The sequence below is a fragment of the Mandrillus leucophaeus genome, unplaced genomic scaffold, assembly GCF_000951045.1.
Source record: "Mandrillus leucophaeus isolate KB7577 unplaced genomic scaffold, Mleu.le_1.0 Scaffold520, whole genome shotgun sequence".
NCBI lineage: Eukaryota > Metazoa > Chordata > Mammalia > Primates > Cercopithecidae > Mandrillus > Mandrillus leucophaeus.
In genome coordinates, this window is record NW_012105587.1 from 1,318,611 (window position 1) to 1,327,268 (window position 8,658).

Consider the following 8,658-nt stretch of genomic DNA (forward strand, 5'->3'; position numbering starts at 1 on the left):
AAAGATAAAAAAAAATAAAATATGCCATTGGATTGACTATTACTGACAGGCAATTATATGAGCTAGGATCCGTGAGCTCTACCTAATTGTTACAGCCTATTGGAATAAACAATAGCAGGTGCAGCCCATCTTTTGCTGACAGCAGAGCTGAGAGGTGATGGTTGATTCCGGTGTTGCTCCTCTCCATTTTGGGAAATGACTGTTGCAGCTGTACCTATGCTGAGTCAGAGGCGAGCTTTGTTTCTTTCAGATGCTGTGTGCACTGCATGGTTAGCTGAGACTCATTTATCAGGAGCTCACTGCAATAGCTTACTTGGGAATGCTACCCCTGGGAGTCTGAACATCCAGGAACAATAAGAGACTGCCAAGTAAACCCAGCCTCTAACTGTGCCTACTGATGCTCAGCTGCTTACAATAAAAACAAGTAACGGTGCATCTGTGTCCTCAAGAGCCTTTTCTCCTTTTGGTGTATTCAAAGGGTGACTTTGGAGACACTGTGAAAACTTAAACCTAAAACAGCTGAAAATAAAAATGGTCATTTGGTCACTCCAGAGGTAAGTCCTGAATCTAAATCTATAGATGTCCATTGTGCGACCCAAAGGGTCTGTGAAAGCCCCACTCAGCATGAGGACCTCAGAGCCCATTTATTTCTTGCCTCTCACATTTGGTTTCTTTACATAACACTCCTGTCCTGCAAGAACAGACACCTCTTTGAGCCCACAATGTTATTCCTTCTATTGGATTTTTGCACAGCTTTTTGACATGACAGCATCCTGTTTTTGCACCATCATATCCCTGGGAGACATAGAAGGAGAATCTTGGCACAGAGAGCCCAGGTTCCAAGGCTGTGGATGCATGTTTACCTGGTGCATCCAGCCTTGGGAGAAGCCAGAAGTGAGGACAACCTGGAGAGTTGAGCAGGGATGTCATGGTTTGCCAATGCAGCCTGCCCTGGGCAAGTGGGTGGCATCCATGAACAGCCAAGCACAGCTTCCTCATTTGGGTTGCCTTCTGTTCTGCAAGAGTATGGCGAGGAACTAAATCTTTGAATTTTACAGAATTATTTTTCTTTGCATCTCACTGCATATCATAAATGTCGGTGTCCTTGACTACATTCAAACATTACAGCTGATTAGGGTGGAAGAGTCCTATGGAAATTTGGGGGATGAGAGGGTTGATACATCCAGTCCTATGGGTAGAGTTGACAGTTCTTGTCATCTGAGAGATATTAAACACAGCCATCCCCGCAGAAGTTTCCCAGCAGCCAACCACAGCCTCCGCTATTCTCAACATTCAACATCACTCCTGACAGTTTAACCAATGCTTCCAGAAAGACCCTGTTGATATGTGCATGTGCTTAGTATTTCTCATCATCACGTTAATGCTAGTAGCTGTTCTGATGTAAGGCACTGCATATTGGGGGAATAGGTCACATGACTCTCAAGATTTAATGAAATGTGACAGCCAGTAGGTCTGAGAAGTGAGGCACTAGCAAGGAAGGTTAGCCCGGTGGTGGTTAGTGGGGGTGTCATGAATCCAGGTAGGAGCTAAGGCAGGAATGGGGAGAAATGGGGAACTTGGGTGCCGGCCTGGGCTTCTCCGGTGCACGATTCTTCCCCTGACTGTTACTGCCTCAAGGCACAATGAGAAGGGTAAAGTGAAAGCAATTTCAGTACTCACAAATGAGCTCCACTCAATACACATCTTTATAGCAATTTCAAATTCTAAGCTACCTATTCATTAATGTTAAGCAGGTTTAAGAGTTTTACTCATCTAAGTAGATGTAAATCCCTATGTGCAGTGCCAAAATTCAAGACCCCCCAAATTTTCCTCCATCTGCTTTTTAGCAAAACTTCATCTCATCTGAAACAAGGTGAATTATAGTCCTCATGAATCTCACTTAGTGTGAATTTTAATACATTTTGCTGCAGAAATACTAATATGTTTGATTGTGGATTGCAGCCCCAGATCCCACTGGAAGCATGATGTAATATATAACATATTCACTATGGTCTTTTTCTGAAATCTAAAAAGTTGTGGATTTTGAAACACATGTGGTTTCAAGGGTCTCAAATAAGGGACTGAAAGCCTATGGTACAAGCAACCTCTTCTAGAAGATTTCTTAAAAATCTAAGTTTTAAACTTCCCACATATTAGGATGACTATAATTTAAAATAAACAAACAAAAAAATAACAAGTGTTGGTAAAGGTGTGGAGAAATTGGAACCCTATGCACTGCTCTTGGGAATGTGAAATGGTGTAGTTGCTGTAGGAAATAGTATAGCAGTTCCTCCAAAAATTAAAAACAGGGCCGGACGCGGTGGCTCATGCCTATAATCCCAGCACTTTGGGAGGCTGAGGAGGGTGGATCACCTGAGGTTGGGAGTTTGAGACCAGCCTGACCAACATGGAGAAACCTCGTCTCTACTAAAAATATCAAATTAGCTGGGCCTGGTGGCACATGCCTGTAATCCCAGCTACTCAGGAGGCTGAGACAGGGGAATTGCTTGAACCTGGGAAGCGGAGGTTGTGGTGAGCCAAGACTGCGGCCACTGTACTCCAGCCTGGGCAACAAGAGCTAAACTCTGTTTCAAAAAGAAAAAAAAAAAGAGAATTACCATACGATCCAGCAATCGCATATATATACACCCAAAGTACCAAGAACCAATGTTCATAGTACCATTATTATATATATGAATAATAAATATATTATTATTACAGCTGCTACTTGGATTCATGACACCACCAGGCTAACCTTCCTTGCTAGTGCCTTCTCAGACATATTGGCTTTCAATCTCATTATTATATATATGAATAATGGTACTGTGAAGAGAAGTATACAGATATCTTTGGGATATCCCAAAGAATGAAAGGCAAGGACTTGAGCAGATATTTGTATACCTCTGTTCACAGTACCATTATTCATAATAACCAAAAGGTGAAAGGTGTCCATTTATGGATGAATGGAGAAATAAAATGTGGTATACACGTACAGTGGAAATATAATTCAGCCTTAAAAAGGAAAAACATTCTGACATGTGATACCACATAGATGACCCTTGAGGACATTATAGTAAGTGAAATAAGACAGTCACAAAGGACAAATATTTTATGATTCCACTTATATGAGGTACCTGGAATAGGCAAATTCAAAGAGACAGAAAATAGAATGGTGGTCAGCAGGGCCTGAGGTAGAGGGGAGGGAATTTATGTTTAATAGGTACAGAGTTTCAGTTTATGAAGATAAAAAAGTTCTGTGGATGGATGGTGGTGATGGTTGCACAACCACGTGACTGCACTTAATGCCACAAAACTATCCATGGTACAATGGTTTATGTTTTTATGTTTGGCATATTTCACCACAATGTTAAAAATTCAAGTTTTAGTTATAACTATACTAAAGTTCTTAATAAGAATTACTTTTTTTCCTTTACATTTTTCTTGGATGGAAAGTTGGATTATTCAACGCAAACTGTGACCTTCTGCTTTAAGTATATTTATAAATTCTTGAAGACCATTAAGCTAGGGTTGTCTGAGGCACTAGGGACTTCATGAGATCTGACATCGAGATATGGTCCAGCGCCTAAGGGCTATGTATGACTGGGTCACCTGTGATCTCTCTGGGACCCAGCAGTGTGACCATGGACAAGTCATTTAGCTACTTTATATAATTATTTGCTATGCAATTTTAATGTACTCTTATGAAAATGAAGTTGTTAACATGGCTCCCCAAATTGCCAAATTAATTTCTTATAAGTGGCTGACAGTAGCAGAATCTGAAGTTTTAAAGCCTGAATTCCTGTTCAGAAGAAGAATTTGCTGTGGCTCTTTTCCAGTTGGAGAATGTGAGGCAGGAAATGGTCTGGGGATACTTTTGGAGAACACATAGCTCTTTGGTTGCAGTAGTAAGCAGGAGCGAAATTCTTTGATTTGGCCTCTTAATTCATTGGCAGGAACTCCCCCAACCCATTCTTTCTTAGTAGACCTGCAGTTTGCAAACTACAGAGCAGAAAGCAAAAAAAGACCCATGAGCCAGTTTTCAGGAATGACGAGTTGTGAACAAGCAACATGCTCCCTTCTTCCTATTTGCGGCCAGCTCTGCCTAACATTTTTTTTTTTTCCCCATTTGCAAGAGGTTCACACAGCTTCCTCCCTGCCAGGACAGTCAGGAAGTCTTTATGGGGTCCTCTCTCTTCAAGCGTGTCTGAAGAAGGGAAGTGGGCATTTTAGAACGCCTGGCTTGACAGTAGCCAGTTCTTTCCTAAGACAGAATTCCCACTGATATGGTTTGGATTTGTGTTCAAATCTCATGTCAAATTTTAATCTCCAATGTTGGAAGTGGGTGATGGTGGAAGGTGACTGGATCATGGGGGTGGGTTTCTCCTTTGGTGCTGTTCTCATGATAGAGTTCTCACGAGGGCTGGCTGTTTAAAAGTGTATGGCTCCACCCCCTTCCTTCTCTTCCTCCTGCTCCAGCCATGTAAGACATGCCTGCTTTCCCTTTGCCTTCCACCATGGTTTTAAGTTTCCTGAGGGCTTCCCAGCCATGCTTCCTATACAGCCTGTGGAACCGTGAGCCAATTAAACCTCTTTTCTCTATAAATTACTCAGTCTCAGTTATTTCTTTATAGCAGTGTGAGAATGAACGAATACACCCACTTTTCCAAGGTGTTTGGCTTGGTATATATTGGATATTTTATAGTTCTTTAAAATGCAGCTAGAGTGCTTTGGGTCATACTCCAGAATTAGGTTAAAACAATATTGTCCTCAAGACTGCCAAGTCACTATCTTTGACAGATTTGCCATCATCATGCATCATCCCATCTCCTTCCATCTGTTTAGACTTACCCAGTCGTGACTTGCTGTTTTCATTGGTTAGTCAATCCACACTCTGTGGTGAGTGACTGATCTATTTTCTAGATTTTTCTACTTTTCCTATTTCTTACAATTTACTGTGTTTACCTCCTGGCCTTGGGAAGGATTTCCTTGGGGACACAATATTTCTGTCAAGATCAGGTGCCTTGAAAAACAGCAGAGGCTCCCTGCAAAAGTCATGTTTCCAACGGGTCCAATTAATTTTGTCCCTCAGCCAGCTCCTTGATAGCCTCCTCCCAGAAAGCATTTTAAAGAAAGGACACAGTGACAGCTCAACACTGCCTTACAAGGAGCAACACTGGAAAGCTGTTTCACCAGTTTTATGTGGGAGAGGGAGGAGTCTGGAAATGACTGACTCAAGACCTCTGAAGACTCTGAAATAATTTATGTCCTATCAGATAACACGTGTGCTGGTGGGACTTGGCTCTCAGACTGGCTTTCATTTTTCCTACCCTGTCTCATTGTCTGCCGTACTTTCCTTTTCTTTTTAATCCCGCTGGGTTTGGAAAAAGGGTCTGTGTGAAGCAAAACAATGCTACAAGAAGTTAGAGGTGATGCAGTTTAATACGACTATGTTCTAAAAAAGAAAGAATCTGCCTCTTTATGAGCAAAAAGGTAAGGGCCTATTTGAACACCATTAGGGCTTTATTTTTTCTTTTGCTGCTGCCTGACAAAGTTCTAACCTGTATATGCTAACCATATAAAAGTTTTATTTCCTTCCAAGCCTATGCTTTCCTGCCTCCTATCTAATCATTCTTTTCTAGCTTCTGTACAGACAGCTCATTCCGGCCACCGACTGCCCAGAACGACCTTCTCAGGGATGACTGATGACTGCAAATGTCCTCCTAGGGTCTCGCAGTTCACCCCAGGAACTTTGGGAGGCCTAGATTTGTAACCTGCACCATGAGTCTTTAATTTTTTTCCCTTTGGCCTTCTAGATTATTATTGATTTTCCTCTGTAACTTACTAGCTTCCTTTCAGTTCCTATTTGTCTGAGTTGAGTCAGAATGTTGCTGTGTCTTCTCACATTTACCCCTGAGAAGTTGCTTAGGTAAGTGAAAAATGGAAGAAGTAGAAGTTACACTTGCAAACTCACTTTCCTGCTGGCCACTGAAGACGACTAGGCTGTCTTTCTCAAGTGACAGACACTGCCATGAACTCTAAGAAAAATCCTTTATTAGCTCTTGTGATAAGTAGGATGTGATTCTGAAAACAATGTCTGTGTGCCATCAAAATTCACATGTTGAAGCCCTAATCCCCAGTGTGATGGTACTTGGAGGTAGGGCCATTTGGGAGGTAATTAGGGTTGAATGAGATAATGAGGGTAGATGATTTCTCATACCAGTGCCCTTATAAGAGAAAGGAACCAGGATTCTCTCTGTCTCTCTAAAGATACAGTAAGGAGGCCATTGTCTATAATAAGCTAGGAAGAGAACCCAATCTGCTGGCACGCTGATCTTGGACTTCCCAGCCTCTAGAACTATGAGAAATACATTTGTGTTGTTTAGGCTATTTTATCTATGGTATTTTTTGAGCTCAGACACTAATTGAATCAAATACTGACCAAGAATGCAAAATATTCATCCTTGCCACTCATCAAAATGACACTATTAAAGACTAGAGGTTTGTGTGGATGATATCCTGTATTGTGAAGGCTGTGCTATATTTCTAACTTAAAATTCTCTCCTGATGCACATGTGAAGCCTATGCAATTCATTGTTGAGAAGACTTCAACCTTGTCCATAACCTGGCTATCATTAGTGGGTGATGTTACAATTGAACCATGTGAACTCCTAACTCATATTGCTGCTGTTATTTTTATTATAAGAAAAGCCCCATTAAGGAAACATTAAGGGTATCAGTGAAGAAAAAACTCCCAAAATTGCAACATGCTCCCTGAGGCTTGGGTGTGGACTGAAAAAGGTAATATCTTATATGTTAATAGGGACATCTAAAACACCAGATAAAACACATGGTTGCCAATTGAATGTGAATTTCAGGTAAACAATGAATCCTTTTTTTTAGTATAAGTGTGTTCCATTTGTTGTCTGTTATCTTTATGTGCTAGATCTGGCAATCCTGCCTTCAAGCCTTGCTACTCCAAGTGTGGTCCCTGGACCAACAATAACTGCATCACCTAAAAGCTTGTTAGAAATGCTGAATCTCACTGAGGTTCTACCCCAGACTTACTATCTCGGCTTGGGCTTCTATGACAAAAATCCCGCACCTGGCAGTTTAAACAATGCACATTTATTTCTCACAATTCTTGGGATCATGGTGTTCAAGACCAAGGTGCTGGCATATCCTGTGTCTGACGAGGGCTCTCTTCCTGGTTTGCTGATGGCTGCCTTCTTGTTGTGTCCTCACATGGCAGAGAGAGAGAGAGAGAGACAGAGAGAGAGAGAGAGAGAGAGAGAGAGAGAACCTCTCTCATGTCTCCTCTTACAACGCTAGTAATCCCATTAATGAGGGCTCCACCCTCAAGACCTAATTATCTCCCAAAGACCCCACCACCAAAGATGATTGCACAAGGGGTGAGGATTTCAACTATGAATTTTTGGGGGACAAAAACATTCAATCCATAGCACTTACTGAATCAGAATCTGCATTTTAATAAGATCTCCAAGAGTTTAGCCTGCACCCTAAAGTTTGAGAAGCACTGTTTCAGGACTACAGACTATTTTTATTGAGATTATCTCATTGATCTTCACATTGTCCCAGGAAGTTGGCAAGGAAAGAGGAAGCAGGGAAGACACTCCCTTAACCACTTTGTTTAACCCATTCTTGTTTTCAGAATGAAGATTTAAATGCTGATAGGGTCACTGTGATTGGGCACACCTGCAGTTTCCTCCCATCAAAGGGCAGAGTCTCCTCTTACCCCACCTCCTGTTCCAGACCTGTTTAGCTACAGAGGCAGAGAGAGATCTGTCAGAGATGGGCGAGGGTGGAGTGACTTGGGGGAGCTGCGGGATGAAAGTGGATTCAAACCTTGGGGGAGCCACTGCTTACACACCCTTAACCACAGTCTCACCACTGCAGATTGCACCCTGCAGCCTGCCACAGCAGCCATCGCTCTGTGTATCCTGTTCTATTTGAAGTCGTCATCAATTTCAACTGGTGCCATTACTTAATAACAGCTTTTTAAAAAACAAGATAATCACTGGAGTAAATGGAAATATCTACCGTAAGAGTCATTTTGATGTCAGAAAAGTTAAAATTTGAAATAGGTATGTTTCTGAATCAAGGAAGTACAGTAGAGAGCTATGGAGCAAGGTTTAGAAAGTAATCAAGAAAAATGAGGGTGATGGAAGACAAGCCTGAGCAAACAGTGAGATAGGACAAAAGGCTGCATGAGTGTGTACAAACAGAAAAATGTGGCCGAAGGAGGCTGGTAGATAAAACAGAAAGACAGGAAGAAATGTCTGGTTTATTGGAGACCTATCGCACAGGCTTGAGTTTATAAACTTCAGGCATGACAATCTCTATCAGTTCTAATAAGCATCTCTGCTTTATATCTATTAATACTTGATGGATTTTTAAAACAAATTATTTCTTCTTATTTTTTATTTTTATTTTTTAGAGATAGAATTTCACTCTGTTGCTCAGGTTGGAGTACAGTGGCACAATAATAGCGTACTGCAACCTCAAATTCCTGGGCTCAAGTGATCCTCCTGCCTCAGCCTCCTGAGTAGCTAAGATTATAGGTGCCTGCCACCATGCCCAGACTATTATTTTCTGTAGACACAGGGTCTCACTGTGTTGCCCAGGCTAGTTTTCTTTCTT